Source organism: Lissotriton vulgaris, chromosome 7, assembly GCF_964263255.1.
Source record: "Lissotriton vulgaris chromosome 7, aLisVul1.2, whole genome shotgun sequence".
In the NCBI taxonomy this organism is placed as follows: domain Eukaryota; kingdom Metazoa; phylum Chordata; class Amphibia; order Caudata; family Salamandridae; genus Lissotriton; species Lissotriton vulgaris.
The window spans coordinates 766,232,533-766,251,420 of NC_141695.1; positions in this window are offsets into that span (position 1 = coordinate 766,232,533).

Sequence of the window (18,888 nt, forward strand, 5' to 3'; positions counted from 1 at the left end):
CCTTATTGCCCATACCGACCATCACTTCCAGACTCTCCCCTGTCCCCCCATCCCCGAAGTTGACTGCCTGATTATTCGCTCTACTTCCCATGCCACTCCCCTAACTGCTGTCCTTATCTACCGCCCCCCCAACCCCACTCCCACCTTTGTTTCCTGTCTCCAGGACATCCTTGCAACCCTGGTCATCAACAACTCGTCCGTACTGGTCCTGGGTGACCTTAACTTTTGGCCCAACGACCCGGCCGAAAGTTCTCAATCTAAGGAGTTCACTGATCTAATGACCAGCCTTAACTTTACCTCCCATGTTCACAGTCCCACCCATGTGCATGGCCACTCTCTCGACCAGGTTTGGACCTTGAACATCCCCACCTCCCCTCCTGCTATATCCCCCTGCCCTTGGTCAGACCATTTTTTAATTTCCTTTTCCCTTGCCTTAACCCCAGTGCCTAAACTTTCTCTCCCCAAGAACACCTGGGTTAGGAAATGGGGCAAGGCAGACATGCCTTCTTTCCATTCATCCTTAGTTAACGCCTGTCCTGATCTCTCCGGCCTTGCCGCCCCGGATCAGTTGGCCATGATCGATGGATGGCTGACCTGTGCTGGCGAAGACTTCGCCCCCTTGAGGCGGATCACGGTTAAGCGAGCTCACGCCGCTAACCGTTGGTTCACCCCTGACCTCAAGGCAATGAAACTGGCCGCTCGCAGAGCAGAGCGCGTATGGAGAAGAAAATACTGCCCCTTGGAAAAATCCATCTACCTCTCCGTGCTTAAGACATACAAGCAGGGTATCCTGGATGTTAAGACCCTGTTCTATTCCAACAGGATACTAGCAGCGGAATCTCAAACCAAGGAGATTTTTGCCACAGTTCACGAACTTGCTTCGTCCAACAGAGCTGCGGCTTCTATTCTCCCCTCCCAACCGCTTTGCGACTCACTCAACGATTTCTTCGTTGACAAGGTCGCAAAGATTAAAGCTAACATTCCCCTCCCTTCCTCCACTTTCACCAACCCTTCCCCGCCCGCTATCACGTCTAAACTCACCTCCATTCCCCCCTTAACCAAGGCCACGCTCTTCCCCTTGCTTCACAAGGTAAAGTCAGGCTCCCCCCTTGACTTTGCCCCTGCTTACATCTTAAGAGAAATCTTCCTACACTGCCCCACTCCCCCCCTCACACTTTTGAACGACTCGCTCAGCAACGGAGCGGTCCCCTCTGCCCACAAATTCGCCGCCATCATCCCCATTCTAAAAAAACCTGGTGCAGATCCCTCTTCCCCCTCCAACTATCGTCCCATTTCCCTCCTGCCTTACTTGGGTAAAGTTCTAGAAGCCCACGTGACCAGCACCCTGAGCACCTATGTGGAAGCCAACCACTGCCTCTCTACTAGGCAGGCGGGCTTCCGCCCCCTCCATTCCACCGAGAGGGTGGTGACCTCAGTGATGGACAGCCTACGCGAGGGCATTGACACCAACTGTCAGCAGGCCCTCATCCTTTTAGATCTGTCCGCCGCTTTTGACACGGTGGATCATTCCACTCTTCTCACCCGTGTCAAGGCGGCGGGCATCGAGGGCCTGGCCCTCGCCTGGCTTGAGTCCTTCCTGAGCGACAGGGCTCAGGCGGTTCATCTAGCTGGCTTCACCGCTGCTCCTCGCAGGGTTGCTTGTGGAGTCCCCCAAGGTTCCTCACTTTCCCCTCTTTTGTTTAATTTATACATCTATCCCCTAATTTTTATGTTACAGCAGCTCGAGGTCACGGTGTTTAATTACGCCGATGACCTCCAGCTAATCTTCAACCTCTCCCATTCCCCTTCCTCTTCCCTGAATGTCCAGTCCGTCATGTTGCTCATCCAAGACTGGATGAACTGCAACCACCTCAAACTCAATCCAGACAAGACGGAGTTAGTCTTGACCGGAGGTGGTTGCAGTCCCTGGTCCCCCTCCCACTGGCCTTCCTCACTTGGTGTCCCTCCGCTTCCTGTTCCCAAGGTCAAAACCCTTGGCATTCTTCTCAATTCCTCACTTTCCGTTCACTCACAGGTTTCCTCAGTTGTTTCCTCCTGTTTTTTTTCCCTTAGAACTATTAGGAAGATCTCTCGCTTTTTCTCTCTGCCTGCGTTAAAAGTCATAGTGATGGCCATGGTGCTCTCGCGCCTTGATTATGGTAATATCATCTACAATGGCGCCCCAGCCTACGCCATTCGCCGTCTGCAGCTAGTGCAGAACCAGGCTGCCCGCCTGATCCACGGCCTGCCTAAATTCCATCGGGTTACCCCCCTAATGCAGGCACTGCACTGGCTGCCGGTGAAAGAGCGAGCCCTGTTCAAACTCGGCTGTACTACATTCCAGGCCAAAATGGGCACCGCCCCGGAGTTCATCTGCTCCGCCATCAAACCCTACTCACCTGGCAGAGAGCTCCGTTCCTCCCATCAGGCCCTGCTGACCATCCCCCGTTTCCGTAAGAAAAAGGCCGGAGGAACAAAGTTTGCAGTCCTCGCCCCCGCGTTCTGGAACTCCCTCCCGACCGAACTCCGACTGACTTCCTCCTACATAGAGTTCCGGAAGGGTCTTAAAACTCTGCTCTTTGCCCAAGCCTACAAGGTCTGATCCCCTCCGCTCCTGCCATCCCCCTCGTAATCCTAAAGCGCCAAGAAACCGCTTGGTAGTAGTGCGCTATATAAATGTTTTTAAATTCAAATTCAAAATTCAAATTCAATAACCTTCCTGTTAGGGAAAACGTTTGTACTTGTCCAGCTTGGTGCTGATTGATAAGGTAACAGAGGGACGAATCTCTTTTGGGTGTGTTGGACGTGGCCCATTTTCTCAACATTTTTTCGCTTTTCACCCTCCTGTTTTAGGATGTCTCCCTCATGGTGAAGAAAACTGTATAGGCCACGTTAAATGTGACGCAATAGTGTGTGCACTTGTTAACCCCCCATTTTAAAAATGCACCCTGGTGAAATGTCGTTCTTAAAATGGATGCCATGGCTGTGTGTTGTGCCATCTGACTGTGGTGGGTTAGCGGTCTAGATGTTTGGTACCCAGTCATCCCAGCTTTTGGAGGGAAAACCTCGCACCCAGGGTGATCTACTCCACCCCCTGAGCCAGTTAGAGCCAGTACTCCAGAGGCTTCTAGAAGCTTCTGGCACTGCCTGGAAGGTGGGATGAGGGGCGTATAAGTAAGGGGGCTGTGCCACCATGTGCTCAGTCAGAGCAGGGACAGGAACGTGACGGGACCTGCTGCCAGGGGGTACCGCCACTTGGGCCTGTGTCCTGCACCCTGCACCTAACTAAAACCCCTCTGCTGTCCACAGGGCTAGTGGAAGCCCCACTGCAGAAGTACAGGAGAAGTGCCACGCTACAGTGGAGGATGGTGAAAGCCTACCGCCCTGTCCTGATGAGTACTCACTGACTGCTGACCTTGCCCAGTCAAGCCTGCTGCTCTGCCACCCGGCCCCTGAAGAAGGAGTGCCATCCTAGGTCCCTGAGGCTGGTGGGACCTTGTGCCACACGAGCGCTACCCCTAAAAGTGCCTGGAGAGAAGAGCGCTTTACCTGACTGCCTCCCGTAACTGCGCCAAGAAGGAGGTGAGAAGCGCTATAAGCTGAGGATTAGTGAAGAAGAGCGCTGCCTCCTGTCCCAAGCTTGCCTGCTGCCTAGCGCTCATTGCGCGCAGCGCTATATTTCAAGCACCAGAGAAGAGGAGCGGAGGCCAAAAGCACTGTAATTCCCTAAGCACTGCAGGGCCCAGGAGAACTATTTTATTGGGAAGCGCCGGACCTGCAAAGCGCCATAATACCCAAGCGCTACTTTGCCCAGGACCTCTGACAGACTGCTGCTGCCAGACTGTGCCCCTGCGCTGTGCTACCTGGAAAGCGCTGTGAAGCCCTAAGCGCTATAATCGCCTCTGAAAGCGCTGCATGCCCCGGACTCATCTGTGTTGCCGTGGGGCCAGGAAATACTGGTGGTTTCAAAGCGCTGCGGGTGCCTACCCCGCGTTGTGGCACGCTCTTGGACTAATTAGTACTGGCGGGTGCCTACCCTGCTTCATGAATAATTGATTAGCGGGCACCTACCCTGCGTGTGTGCCGCAACATGGTGCTTGGAACCCCGTGGGTGCCTACCCCGCACTGACGCCGAAGTAAAATCACCTCCGCAGCCTGGGATTAACGAAGGGCCACCGCGCTGCCTGCGGCGACCCGGAAGAGGAAGGAGCTGCCCCGGAAGGTAGGCGGGCTCCCGTGAGCTGGTGGGAGCCCACGCCTTTGCTGACTTGAGAACCGAAACGGGAGCCTACCCTGCTGGTTCGTGCCCTTGAGGACCTGAGCCGCCCGAGCCCCACATCCAAGACGGGGGCCAGGTGAAGTCGGGTGAGATGCTGTCGCGGGCGGGGTTCTCTCGTGCTGAGGAGAGCCCCGCGGCAGACAACCAAGAGCAGCCCGGAGCTGTCCCGACATTGGAGGGCGTTGGTCTACTCCGCCTCCACCTGCGGAGGCAACCAACCAGTGGGTTGCTGGGCTCCAAAGGGGAAAGGAGAACCCGCAAGATACCGCCCGGAGCCGAGTGAGTGGGGCTCAGCTGTGTGATGGTTGGGGGTGTGTGTCAGGGCACAGCCAGTGCCCTCCCCTGGCGTTAGAGGCCTGGCAGGGGCTCCACCGTGAGCTGTGATGCCTGGCCTGAGCTATTGATCACAGCTGCCCCACTGGACAGTGGGCAGCTGCAACGGAAGAGGGCAGGAAGCTCCTGAGACAGTGGGGGCTGCTGAGGAGCCTCAGAGAATCAGAGAGGCAGCCCCGCGACCGCCCCCTTTCAGGTGACTGCAGTTGGGCCCAGTAGGCCCTAGTTAACCCTGTGGTGGCCAGAGGGGCCTCGAAGGCCTAGAGTGGTGGCGGCACTCATTAGGGCCCTTAGGAAATGAGCTCCAGAACTGCCCTGGTTATTGTTGTATGGTGACGGAGTTAACCCCTTGCTAGGGGAGGGTCCTTTTGAGATTGCCCCTGCCTGGTGGCTGGTAAGGATGCCCACTGGTTAATGTATGAGGAAAAGCCTGCTCATGAGTTTGTGGACCCGGCCAGATGTTAGGTAGGCCCCGTGACCGTGGGAGGACGTCTACCCCTGCCCTAGGCCTTTCTGCTAAGAAGGTGATGTCAAGCCTAATTCCATGCATGATGCCTGTTGTGTTTAAAAGTGTTGACCATACTTTTGGTCTCAGGAAGCTACCCTAGATTCACCTGTTATGCCCCCGAGTTAGGTCTAATGTCTGCATGCCTCTATGTTTATCTGCCTTACACCCATGAGGTAGAGGGAGGTATTTGCCCCAGGTACTTATGCTGAGGCCCCATGTTGAATGTGATTCATACCCAGGATGTACGTTAAGGTACTGATGTGACCATGCCCGCATGTTATGCTTACGCCTAATAAGGTTCTGAGGCCAGCACTGTTTCTTAAATGTGGACGCAATTGCTAAATTGTGGGTTCTGCCAATACTAATGTGCCTAAGGTGGATGCCAATGGCCACTTGATTACTCATCCTGATGTTCTAGGCCTGGGGTGAACATCCTGCTAAGAGGTTTCATAGCAGATGTTTTTGCCTGATGTTCTATGCCAAATGATAACTCTTCATGTTGTTTATTACAGCATCGAAATTGAGGGACTTACCTTTTACATTTACCCTGTAAATAATCCCCCTTGTATATATTGCCCTGGTGTCAGTTGGCACAGCATTGTGACTACTGTGTTTACTATCGCATATTTGGTACAGTACAAAAGTAATTCTTTTTCACCAAAACCGGTGTTGTGTCTCTTTTTGTGGTGTGCCTTGTGTATCGTCTGTTTGTACTGCGTGGACGCTCCACACATGTCCTCAGGAGTTTTGCCTGCCCGCTCTGCACCATGCTACGCCCGTAGAATTGGCTACCCCATTTCTAACAGGGTGGCACCTCAGATGCCTTTTGCCTCCGCTTTTTTCCTTTTCAGGACCACCATGGCAATCCCTGACACAGAAGTCCACACTGGAACAAACTTTCCAGTGTGTTTAAGAATTTTGTTTTGTTCATTCTGGAGAGAAATCATCACTTTGAAGGATGATCATCATAAAAACAAAAGTGCTGACAAGTTCACTGTGGTACCACGGTGTGCTGGACATTCCACCACCAATTTTTCCCTTAGTGGCCCCCCTCAAAGGAGCTGGGAGCAAATTTTGGGGGGAAAATTCTACTGATGCTCCAGTACCTCTGCCATCCAACTCTACAACAGCCATTCACAAATCTGTAAATGACGTTTCAGGCTCAGTCCTACATGTCATTAAGCACTGGATTATTGTTAGACCTGGCATCCTTCAAGTGGTCTTCTCCCAATATTCTCGCTTTTTTCGGTTGTACGTTTTCCTGAATCTTATTGTTGACCTGAGGACTCTGAGCACTTTACCACTGCTGACCAGTGCTAAAGTGCATGTGCTTCTTCCCTAAACATGTGTGTAATTGGTGTATACATGATTGGCATATTTATTTTACCTGTAAGTTGGTATATTTATTGCATTTGAAGAAATTCTCATGGCAAACTAATTCATGACTTGTAGAGATTTAATAAGCATTAATAAAGTTGTGAGATATCAAGTTTGAAAGGAAATAACTTCTTCAGTCGAGGGAAATTGTATCTGTTGAGAATTGATATAACCCCCATACTAACCCTTTAGATGTAAGTTCAGAAAGCGCCAAATGACCAGTTCCAGTTGATGAACAGGTTTGTCTGCCCCTGTCCGCACTGCAGTGTCAATTCCACAGCTCTTGTCAGAAACCTAACCGGAAAGGTTCCTCTTGCCCCAGCATACCAGCCAACAGCAAATACAGTAATACATCTCAGTTCGCGTTAGTTTCTGGAAATCTAAATCATCAGTCTCTGTGCTATATGGTAAATCAGAAAGGTGGGAAAGATAGGAACCTCCCCTGTTCACACTTAAGGCAATTATACTCCATCAATTTCTGGTTTACCCCCTTGACAGCAAGAATTTGATTGGACCATTCTGTCCCATTGGTCGGTTTAGATAGGACGAGATGATGTATTGGGTAAAGTATACAAATCCGGAAAATTAAGTAATCCAGAACCTTGCATTTTCCCTAAGACCTCAGATTTTTATTCATTCAATTGATTATGACATCTAGGAAATAGGCAAGTCCATGCTCTGACCCTTTGATGGTCCTTTCCCAAATATGTACAGTAGGAAGTAACACAGTTGTTGCAACTCCGGTCAAGTAAGCCACCAGTGTGAAATGAATTATTGAGTGTGAGAGCTCAAGTAGTAACTTTACAAAAAGTTCTCTTAGGCTTCAGACTATTCAGTTAATTTGTTCATGCTAGGAAGGAAAACAAGTTTGAAGGATATATGAAACCCACCCTGTGCGCGCAGTTTGTGCTAATATACGAATTTCACATCATCGAATATGGTGCATTAGTTCCATAATTAGGCAGGTTAAGGACTTGCGATTACATCATGTAAGTATAAAGTACCCATTATTTTTAAAAAGTATAGCGTCTCATTATTATTTTGCATATTGGCTTTGCAACACTCTCCTAATTTTGCAAGTTTAACACATCATTCAATGTTTGGAAGGATAGCTAAAGTAAACCTTTATGAAGCACAAAATAATATGGTAATTGTTTTTGTCATCAATATCAGTGCTCACATTACACATTCTAACGTTAATGCCCATTTTCTTAATGCCTACAAGAACTTTACTCCTACACATATAAGGAAGTTTAGGTTATTCGTCTGCCTGTTATTGTTCATTTATCCATACAGAAAACATATACCAAAAGCTTTATTACACTTCTCATTAGTTCATCTGTAGTTAGGTATTATTACAAATGTCTAGCATCCTGCATCCTTTTACGATGCAATATCTAAATTTAACTTCATTTTGTGCACAGCATGATAACTCGACACTCATTTGTCATATCCTTAAATTGTCAAATCAACTTTTCGAGGGTGAATTCATAGAGATCAGATGAATGCTAACATCCAAACTGTTTCAATTCCCCCATTGATGATGAATCAAGCAATCAACTCCTATTTTTATCTTTATCTTATGTCACATTCATAAGGTGGATGTCTTCATTAGTTTTAGTCTAGTTTGTTATAAGGTCTTTAGTTCATCATAGTATCCACATCGTCTATCTTCTAATTTAATTACTGCTTGCTTTCTCTTTGTTCCTCTCTTTCCTTTCTCAAATGTTGTGCTTTTACAATATCTGTAAAATATTATTAGTAAGCCTATAGCAATTATAAATATAGGTGCCAATATTTTCCTCACTAAACTACTTTCCAAGGTTGCAAATGATTTTCCCATTAACGTAAATCCTTTCCCAATAGATTCCCATGCACCATCAGCTTTCAATGTGGTCAAGTCTTTTACCAATTTAGTAATATTGCTGATATAGCCCCGCAAATCTTTACTTTTGTCAGGAACATAAATGAAGCACTGTTGGACTTTTAGAATGCAGCAGACTCCGCCCTCTTTTGCCAGTAGGACATCTAATGCAAATCTGTTTTGTAAAACCATGAATCTGATAGCAACCATTTCAATACAAATAACAAGGAAACCTCCCACTCTATCACTTAAAAAGTGATCAACTACGGTAGAGAGCATTCGAATTTTGTGAGAATTTATTATCACCCTAACCCATGGTATTATTGCACCAAAAATATCTCCAATTAATTCTGCACCACTTATTTCCTTTCTTGAAAAAGTGTGTTTAAAATCATTGGTTCTACAAGTTTGACCCACATGATAAATGGCCCTATAGCAGCATTTTTTTGACAACCTATATTAGGAATTTCTCCCACAAATATAGTAAACCCTTAGGAAAACAGGATCAGACCCTCCGAGATATAAACCCAGCCTCCCACACCTTCGAAAGTGTGATCACATTCACTGGAACCAACAAATGTATTGTTAAATCTGGTTTTGTGTCTTAGTATGCATAGCTTCACCTTGTGATGCAGTCCTGATCCATTGCAGAGTGTGCCTCCCACTTTGAAATTTCAACCTCCTGATGTGCCCAAGGTGGTATTTTTGATTTAGTTTCCGCCTTCTTCTTAGTATCTCCTCATCTAGCCTCGACTGAATTTATGAAGTCCTTTTCTATATTATGTACTAGCAAGGTAAATTATGTCTATGAACATATACCGTATCTATGCTCTGTGTCGTTTGGAAAAATTCACCCATTATTTCAGCCATTCGTGAATCTGGTACAACATTCAAATTCTTCTTGATGGGTATTTCCGAAATGATCAAATCATAATTCGAATAATAATATTGAAACTACCCCTTAAAAAAAAATTCATTAGTTAGTGCGCTACATGAAATGCCATATGTTAAAGGTAACTGATAAGTCATTCCCTTTGATACTGAAGTAGATAGTTTCATGCATACATAGCAATCCCTCACATCCATAGTTTCCACATACTCATAGAGGAGTTTGGTGAAAACATTAAAACAAATCATTATAAGATTGATATCATGATGTAAAATCTTATCAGTTAGATCATTAGTTACAGCTCCATCATTGTTTTCCTGTATTGGTTTACTAAAAGAGGCAGGGTTAATGTTATGCTTCACATGTCTATGTCAATGAGGCAGATTTAGAACAAATAGAACTAATACGAGAAATATAGAAAAAGCAGCTAGAAAGCAAGCACATATGCGTTTACGTTTTAATGATATTGGGTTTGGATTTTCCATCTCCACAGAAAAGGAACTTATAATTTTTGTCAAAATTTAGAAATGCCTTTATAACGTAGGACTCAATGCCCACGTTTCAATGATTTGGAATCATTGGTGTATTTCATCCCCTTAATTATTCAAAGGCCACTTTCCATGTTTCTTCTGGTTTGCACAAATGTCTCTTGTCACATCAGTTCCTCAGGGTGGTTTTTGTGAGTTTATGTTCTTGAAACAAAAAGCATGATACACTCTCTCCCTGTCATTTGCTGCTGCTAAATAAGTCCACTCTGGTGCAGCGCGTCTCTGACCTGGTACCTTGCTCTTTTAGATTGTTTTACTGCAGTCTCATCATCATCTCTTCAATTCAATTCAATTCAATTCATTTATATAGCGCGCTACATACCCAGAGGGTCTCAAGGCGCTTGGAGAAGGGTGGTGAATTACTTGTCGAATATCCAGGTTTTAAGTTGCTTTCTGAATGCTAGGTGGTTCTGAGTGAGGCGAAGGTGATTGGGAAGTGAGTTCCATGTTTTAGCCGCCAGGTAGGAGAAGCATCTTCCTCCCATGGTGGTTTTGTTGATGCGAGGTACAGCAGCAAGGGCTTGGTTGGAGGAGCGTAGCTGGCGGAAGGGGGTGTAGAAGGAGAGTCGTGTGTTGAGGCAGTCGGGTCCAAGTTCGTAAAGTGCTTTGTGTGCGTGGGTTAGGAGGCGGAATGTTATCCTCTTATTGACGGGGAGCCAGTGGAGGTCTTTCAGGTGACCATAAATGTGGTCATTACGCGGGATGTCTAGCATGAGTCTGGCTGAAGCGTTCTGGATGCGTTGGAGTTTTTTCTGAAGTTTAGCGGTGGTACCGGCGTATAGGGTGTTTCCGTAGTCCAGTCGGCTTGTAACCAGTGCGTGGGTGACCATTTTTCTAGTTTCGGTGGGGATCCAGCAAAATGTTTTTTTGAGCATGCGAAGAATGTTGAAGCATGATGAAGAAACGGCGTTGACTTGTCTGGTCATCGAGAGTGAGGAGTCCAGAATGACGCCCAGGTTCCGTGCGTAGTCAGTCAGGATGGGTGCTTTACCAAGGGACTCTGGCCACCAAGAGTCGTCCCAGGCAGGGGGGGAGGTACCTAAGATAAGGACTTCTGTTTTGTCGGAATTCAGTTTCAGACGGCTGAGCTTCATCCACTCGGCTACTTCTTTCATTCCTTCATGCAGGTTGGTTTTGGCGATGCTTGGGTTTTTGGTGAGTGAGAGGATCAGTTGAGTGTCATCAGCGTAGGAGATGATGTTGAGGTTGTGTTGGCGTGCGATGGCCGCGAGGGGGCTCATGTATATGTTGAAGAGGGTGGGACTGAGTGAAATACACGAGTACTACAGACACTCTGCCTCCCTCAAAGAAGATAGATACGAGCACCACCGAGACCAGATACTTCAAGATGTTGTCTGGAATATCCCGTGATAAAGAAAGCAGTTGGTAAATAGAAGCCATACTCACCTGGACTTGCTGTTGTTTGGATCAACTGTGCGAGCAGACTAATCACCGCTACTTGCCTTCTTCGCTGCCAGTCTTGCACAAACTACCATCACTCTGTGCTCCGTGCTGCTGCCTCCCCGGGGACTCGCTGGTGTGAGCGAGAGCTGCATTCGGCACGCTCTGTTCCACGCTCCCAGCTTGAGTCCACAGGGTCGAGGCCGGGCGGAGCAGCGCATTCAGCCCGGGGGACTGCGAGGACCAGCAACCCCTGCTTGGACCAGCTGGTTCCTCTTCCCCCAGGCGACACGCCCACGGACACGCCCACCGGCGAATCAGGAATCGGGCATTGTTTGCATATAACTTCGTGACACCCGCTTCGCGGGCGCCACTCACCTGGACTTGCTGTTGTTTGGATCAACTGTGCGAGCAGACTATTCACCGCTACTTGCCTTCTGCGCTGCCAGTCTTGCGCAAACTACCATCACTCTGTGCTCCGTGCTGCTGCCTCCCCGGGGACTCGCTGGTGTGAGCGAGAGCTGCATTCGGCACGCTCTGTTCCACGCTCCCAGCTTGAGTCCACAGGGTCGAGGCCGGGCGGAGCAGCGCATTCAGCCCGGGGGACTGCGAGGACCAGCAACCCCTGCTTGGACCAGCTGGTTCCTCTTCCCCCAGGTGACACGCCCACGGACACGCCCACCGGCGATACGTATATAAATAACATCTAGTCCACCGCGACGCGGGACGCGCGCGGGATCAAGCGCGGAGCTAAGCCCGGGCAAAGGGCGGGCCGTCTGTGGCCGTCCGAGGACGTACTAGGACGGGACGGGCCACCCCACCAAACATCTGCTCCTGATAAGTGAAGCCCCATTGTAATTGTACTCACAATTCGTGCCAATTTCTGTTCCCCAAGCATGAGAGAATAGAAGCTAGCTAGTAACAACAGATACTGTGGAAAAGAAATGGGGCTTATAAAATTACGATCTAGGACTATCTTCATGAAACGTATGGGTACAGAGGACGCTGTACGGAAAACTTCAGATAAATCAATAAAACAAGGTCGCATCACACGGACCCCGGCTATCACTGAATATTTCTCTGCCCTAACATCTAAAGATGAAATCGACAAGAAAATTTTGGAGACAGAAATGATAGCCAATTCAGTATTACATACAGGGTCAGAAGTATGCATTCAAATTAAATCTGGATCAAATCTAAACTTAAATCTAAGCAAAATGGTTTTTGATGATAAACAAAAATCTTTTAATTCCTCTAAAAATCTTCAAACCCAGGATCAAGAGGAGAATCATTTAACATCTTCAACACCCAAAAAAAGCTTTGGAAATACGTGTCAACTGGAAGAACTCTGTGCAAATAAATCAAAGATATCAGACAATCAATCAGAGCCTAAAATAACTAATAGTCCTCCTTTATTAAAAAACCAAGCACAACCTTACACACTTGAATCATCTGTAGACCCTTTCAATATAAAAACCAGCTACTCAGCTAACATAGCTACACCCATGTCGAAAGCCCTCTTCTCTTTACATGAAATACTTGAGTCGGTCCTTTCCTTTTTGGGAAATATATTAGAAAATTCGGACCAAACCTTGGATGTTCAAATTGGAATCCTTAAGCATCTAGCGGAGGAAAAGAAGAAAAGAATCCCCTGAAATGGAAAAAAAACAATTGATACCCAACAATAATGAACTACAAAAGAATAACACAAGTAATCAAAACAGAGAAAAGGAGACAGTAAAATACGACTGCGGTACACAGACATTAGATGTTCCAAAACGCAAAAAGGGAAAGTTAGAAAGACAACATGAAACACTAATATTCTCCTTAAAAAAACTTTTTACAGAAAAATCCGTAAATGAAAGGCAATACCCAATTTTCACAAAGGCAATGAAATTAAATACACCAAAAAATGATGACATGGATGAAAACACCCAAGAAGTCAGCCTTAATAATACATTAGAAAGTGAAAAAGGAGAAAAAACGAATAAAATGATAAATACTGAGCAAGTAGAAGGAAAAAGAAAGAGGAAAAAGCCACTAAGACGTATCCATAAAAAGAAAAACCGCAAGTTGAAATTTCAAAAGTTTACAACTGTTAGTCAAATACAAGAAGTACAAGAAGCTGAATCTACAAAGTCTAGATCCATTGTAAATACGGAAACCAGCTCTAAAAAAAGAGAAGAAAAACTACAATCATTAGATCCGGTAGCAAAAGAATTCCTTCCGTATAAGGTCTTTGAAGAACCAGAACACCAAAACATGACTGAAAGAAATAACAAAGGAAAAAACCATCATGGAACAGGAACACCATACTCCAAAACATTACAACTTGAAGAACTTTTTCCAACGGATACGGTACCTCTCAATAGAAGAAGGGTCATCAATCTCCTTCACTATATAAAGCCATTGGAATCCTTGAACAGCAATGAGATAGATTTAGTAATCTTCCCGCAACAGGAAAACAATAAAATAGTTACAGTAACCTTCTGGTCATATGTTATTCCTGGGATCATACTCAGTGAAAAGGAGACATTACACAAACATGGATACGATGTCTACGTAAGAAGGGGTCCAAAAGAAAACAGAATTCCCCCAGGGTATGATGAACAAATACGACTAATCTCTAACTCTCAATATAAAAATCCTCTGAGAGACACTGACGTGTCTAGAGCAACGAACTCAGGAACTAAACACTCAGGGAAAGACACTCTAAAAGTAAAAGTGGAAAATGGAGAAAGGTCAGTATGGCAACAAGATTTAAAAGAAAAGGACTACAGAGAAAGTATTAGGTCATGGTCATGGGTATCTGAGAACTTGAATAGCAATACATTTTCTTCATGTCTAGGACAATCTGTTTAGCAATGGTCTAAAAATAATATCATGGAATATGGCGGGAAAAACTAAGACCAAATTGACGGAAGCCATAAGTAACCATCCAGATATCTTGATGCTACAAGAAACCTGGGCAACTGAATCATTTTCTCAGAAAAGCTATTATGTTTATGACATCCCAGCCAAAGCCACCAATCGGGGCCACGCAAAAGGTGGTTTGGCCATTCTACTGAGGGAGGATTACATGTGTGCCCAGGAAGTTATCCAGACTAAATCATACTATCTGCAATGCCTAAAGGTCTTTTTAAAAACCCATAATGCAGCACCAAAAAAGGCAATCTTGCTATTCAATGTATATGCCCCTCCCGGCAAGAATCATGATATCACTTTTTTGGAGATCATGGAATCCATTACACAGATAGTAGAAGACCAATTACATATTTCATACATAATAACAGGTGATTTAAATGGTAAAATTTCTAATCTGGAAATTAGTAAATGGGTTCAACTTTATGATGAGGAATCTGTCGAACTCTCAGCCCCACAATTCCCTAAGGGTTCAAAATGTGATAAAAGAGGGAAATTAATATTATCGACATTACCTACTCTAAGTGGGGTAATTCTGAATGGTAATATAGAAGGTGACATCCCGGCATCATACACCAGACGGGGCAACGGAAGTTTATCCATCATTGACTACATCATTTGTAGCATGAATCTATCGGAGACTGCTACACATCTACAAGTACAACTAAGCCAAGAGAGCGACCATGCACTGATGATTCTAACTACTGAATGGAGGCCTCAAACAGCAACTGACAGGCAGTTAATATTCCATAGAAGTTCTGTCCTGATAAATAGTGAACAGAGAAGAATTTTCTGGAGCTCCAAAGTACTGGACAGAATATCGTCATTGATTGAACATAATGAACTCCTAGCAAAAACAATCTCGGATGACCCAATAGAAAATTTTGAACACATAACTAAAGAGCTCAAAAATGTTCTAATGGATAAATTACATCGTGCTTCCCCAGGTGCCAACAATGGGAATAATAATAACCGCAACAAAAATAATACCCAAAATACCCAAAATTCCATTAAGAAGAAAAAATTGAACAAACTGGTACGTGCACAATACCTGAATCCTTCTATGTCAACTAAGAAAGAAATCAATAAACTAAAAAATAAACTCAGGAGAGAAAAGCAAAGAAATAAAAAAGAAATCCAAGACCGCAATTGGGTTGACATTCAAGTAGCTGCAAAAGATTTAAATCCACGTAAATATTGGTCCCTCATAGCCAAACTAACAGGGACGAAAAAGAAACTCCAATCAATACCTGTTCCACCAAAGGATTGGGAAACTTATCTTACAGACTTATACAAAGCAAACCCAATAAGCTTTGATGGGAAAAGCTCAGAAAAAACCAAAGGAGATGTTGACTTACAAATATTCAGAGTCACAGCTATCTCAGTGGAATGGAATATCAGAAAAGCGAGAAAAACAGGTGCCTCTGGCCCAGACCAGATTCCTATAAAGATCTATCAGGCAAACCCAAGGGAATGGAGTAAGTTGTTATCCCATCTATTTAACTATATCCTTAAAACTGGACAAATTCCAAAATCCTGGCAGGGGAGTACCATCATCCCAATACATAAAAAGGGTAGCAAGACAATTGCAGGAAATTACCGGCAAATTGCATTAATGGACGCTGCAGGAAAAATCTTTGCAGCAGAGGTTCTACAAAGATTAAAGGACTGGGCTTTTTCACTGGATAAAATTCCAATGTTTCAAGCTGGTTTCAGGCCAAAACATTCAGTTACGGATAATATTGCTATCATCCAAACAATATTAGATAAATATGTAACAGGAAAATCCCAGGCAGTATACGCAGTGTTTATAGATTACTCGACTGCGTTCAATCGTGTTGATCGACCTACTCTATGGCATAAACTCAGGGAACTTGGAATCCCAGAACAACTGCTCCAAACTATAGTGAATCTTCACACCAGCACTTGGTGCCAGGTACAAATGGGGGGAGAAAAGGGCTTAACAAAAAGGATAAAAACAGCCAATGGCTTAAAGCAAGGGTGTCTCTTGGCCCCACTATTATTCTCCCTATACCTCAGCGACTTACCCAAACAATTACAACAGGGCTCAAGTTTATCCCCAAAAATTGCTAAACAAAGCATACAAGTACTACTCTATGCTGATGATATAGTGATGCTCGATCTCACTCCCTTCGGTCTGCAAAAATCTTTGGACATTCTTTATAATTATTCAAAAGCAAACTTTCTAATTCCGAACTTAAAGAAAACAAAAATTGTGGTCTTTTCGAGAAAGAAATCTAGTGATGAATACAGATGGAGCCTAGGCGGAGAAAAATTAGAAATAGTAAACGAATATCCATATTTAGGCAGGATACTATCAAAGAACAATACAAATGTAAAACAGTTAGAAAACTTAATGAGGAAGTCAGAAGTACATACTGAGGCCCTCTTAAGACTTTATCGCTCAACTGGGAATCGGCACTTTTCCTCTCTAATAAAAATATATAAGGCAGAAATTCCACCTGTATTGTCATATGCAACAGAATATATTCCGATAAAACAATGGACCTACATGGACTGTAGAGAGGGGAAAATCCTAAAAAGGATAATGAAGGTCTCCGACTCCATATCAGTTCAAGCATTACGTTTGGAATTCTCGATCACAAGTTCCTACGCCACGGCGGTAGCCAATGTAATCAGGTGGAGCTATAATCTTCTCCATGCAAAGGAGGGCACATTAAGACACTTACTAGAACAAGAAATCTTCGATGGTGAAACAAAAAATCAGATTTTTTTAAAAAAATATGACAACTATTTTTCAAATGGCAGAAATTAGCCCGGAAATGTTAAGTGGCTGGACAGCAGCCCAAATGAAACTCTTTTTAAAATGCTTCACCCCGAAGTTAAGTTATGAATTAGACTACGAACATTGTAAAAAACTGTCAACATATAAATCCTTTGTAGACTCTTTGGAATATAAGCATAATCAACCATATATCGGGTTCTCCTTGACTCATGGTGCAAGGAGGTCAATCACCATGTTAAGATTGGGCATCTTACCCGTACTAACCTATACAGCAAGATGGTTGCCAGGAGGATCTTTGCTATGCCCCCTGTGTGAAGGGGGAGACCAAAACATAGAGCACTTGCTGTTCGTGTGTCCTAATTCAAAAGTATCTATCGCACGGACAAGATTCCTTGCCCCTATCTATCGTACTTGCAGAATCACCCGAGTGAGTGAACTAATAGAATTATGTAAACAGCCACCAAACGAATTTGTTTGTTACAATTTTTATAAATTTCTTAAATCTTTTTTAATATTGTATTGATTAAAATGTGAAATTACCTCTTTTCATTTTCTGTAAACTGTATATTTGTGGTCCTCTGTCGAGTACCTATACAAATAAAAAAAATTTGACTTGGACTGAGTGAGGATCCTTGTGGCACTCCGCAAATTACTTCAGAGGCCTCTGACTTGAATGGTGGGAGGCGGACTCTCTGGGTTCTTCCGGCAAGGAACGAGATGATCCAATCTGTGCCGCCCTGTTCGGCTTGGAACTTCAATTACAGTTGGAGGTATTTTACCTTCTGCCAAGACTTGCCTCAACCTGTCAGTTTCCTTGGGTCAATGGTGTCCATTTACTATTCACGTTTCACTGCACTGTTCACAACTAAGGGGTCAGTATTTTGCCTAGTCAGGTCCTTTTCCACTGGGCCTTCATTTCCTACAGGTTCTGACTCTCTTGGATCTTCATTTGAACCAGTGCTTCAAGACCCAGTAGCTAGTGTCTTCTGTACTCTGTGACTGGCATGAGTTGGATGTCTTACTGCAACCACCGGCACATCCACTGCAACCACATCATTTTCAAGGGGACATGAGACTCGGCGAGTGTGGGCAGCATGCACTCAGTTAGGCCGGCCAACACATTTGACAGCTGTTGTGGTAACAAGAATCACTTGGTATGACCAACGCCAATGAGGCTCCAAACATGTTTTGCACATGTGCTTCTTGACTAGCACCCAGTCTCCAGGGCACAAGTCATGGCACTTCTCCTATTATGTTGAATTGGCAGCTTCCTCAACCAGATACAGACAGACCACATTAGCCAATCCTTCACAGTAATCGAGTACCAAATCATCAATCAATCAATCAATCAATCATTGCATTTATATAGCGCACTACTTACCCAGAGGGTCTCAAGGCGCTGGGGGGGGGTCTGCTACTGCTCGAACAACCAGGTCTTGAGTTGCTTCCTGAAGGCGAGGTGGTCCTGGGTTAGGAGGAGGTGGGTGGGGAGGGAGTTAAATGTCTTGGGGGCGAGGTAGGAGAAGGACCGCCCCCCTGTGGTGGCTCTACAGATGCGGGGGACAGCGGCGAGGGCGTGGCTGGTCGATCGAAGCTGGCGTTTGGGAGCGTACAAGTTGAGGCGGCTGTTGAGGTATCCTGGGCCTTGGCTGTGTAGGGCTTTGTGTGCGTGGGTGAGGAGACAGAAGGTGATTCTCTTGTTGACCGGGAGCCAATGCAGACCTCTCAGGTGTCCGGAGATGTGGCTGCGACGGGGGATGTCCAGGATGAGTCGTGCTGAGGCGTTCTGGATCCGCTGGAGTCTCTTCTGGAGTTTGGCGGTGGTTCCGGCGTAGAGGGTGTTGCCGTAGTCCAGACGGCTGGTGACGAGGGCCTGGGTGACCGTCTTCCTGGTCTCGGTGGGGATCCACCGAAAGATCTTACGTAGCATGCGCAGGATGTTGAAGCACGACGAGGAGACGGCGTTGACTTGTCTGGTCATGGAGAGGGAGGAGTCCAGG